Source organism: Ricinus communis, chromosome 1 (assembly GCF_019578655.1).
Source record: "Ricinus communis isolate WT05 ecotype wild-type chromosome 1, ASM1957865v1, whole genome shotgun sequence".
Taxonomy (NCBI): domain Eukaryota; kingdom Viridiplantae; phylum Streptophyta; class Magnoliopsida; order Malpighiales; family Euphorbiaceae; genus Ricinus; species Ricinus communis.
In genome coordinates, this window is record NC_063256.1 from 18,712,991 (window position 1) to 18,714,110 (window position 1,120).

The window sequence follows — 1,120 nt, forward strand, 5'->3', positions numbered from 1 at the left end:
ATTGTTAGTATTCAACGATGAATTCCTAATAAGCGCGAGTCATCAGCTCGCATTGACTACATCCCTACCTTTTGTACACACTGCCCATTGCTCCTACTGATTGAATGGTCCGGTGAAGTGTTCGGATCGCTACGACAGGGGTAGTTCACCGCCTGCGACGTCACGAGAAGTCCATTGAACCTTATCATTTAGAGGAAGGAGAAGTCGTAACAAGGTTTTCGTAGGTGAACCTGCGAAAGGATCATTGTCGAAACCTGCCCTGCCGAACAACCCTGCGAACATGTTTACTAATTGCAAGTGGGAATGGGGGTCGCCATTCCCCCAGTCCCCCAATGTCGGCGAGAGGGGTGGTGTGGGGCTTTTCCCCCTCATCTCTATCGTTGGTTGTACAACCAACCCCGGCGTAGGGCGCGCCTAGGAAAATTAAATGAAAAGAGCACGCTGCTGTAGGCCTCGGAAATGATGAACCACAACGACTCTCGGCAATGGATATCTCGGCTCTCGCATCGATGAAGAACACAGCAAAATGCGATATTTAGTGTGAATTGCAGAATCATGTGAATCATCGAGTTTTTGAACGCACGTGGCGCCCGAAGCCTCTCAGCCGAGGGCACGCCTGCCTGGGTGTCATGCAATCGTCGCCCCCAACCCTTTAGCTACATCGAGAGGGGGCAGATTCTGTCCTCCCGTATGCCTTGTGCATGGGATTGGCCTAAAAATTGAGTCCTCGGTGACTATCGCCACGACAATCGGTGGTTGTAACAATCACGGACACACCAGTGGCTAAATGCGCGAGAGGATCCTCCGAGACCGTCTTACTAAGGCATGCTCCAAGCTAACGACCCAGTCAATTTGGATTACCTTCTTGAGTTTAAGCATATCAATAAGCGGAGGAAAAGAAACTTACCAGGATTCCCCTAGTAGCAGTGGCAAGGAATAGCCCGGCTTGAGAATCGGATGCCTCGGGCGTTCGAGGCTATGTCTGGAAGCGTCCTCAATGGCGGACCGGGCCCAAGTCCTCTAAAAGGGGGCGCTAGAGAGGGTGAGAGCCCCATCGTGCCCGGACCCTGTCGTACCACAAGGCGCTGTCTACAAGTCGGGTTGTTTAGGAATGCAACCC

At 52.2% G+C, this 1,120-nt stretch overlaps 1 non-coding gene across 1 annotated transcript; it reads left to right on the forward strand.

Annotated features, from left to right (window-relative positions):
• The first annotated feature begins 474 nt into the window (after positions 1–474).
• Positions 475–630, forward strand: LOC112533990. Its single transcript, XR_003078313.2, has one exon. It is a non-coding gene; the product is annotated as a 5.8S ribosomal RNA (ribosomal RNA).
• The last annotated feature ends 490 nt before the right edge of the window (positions 631–1,120 follow it).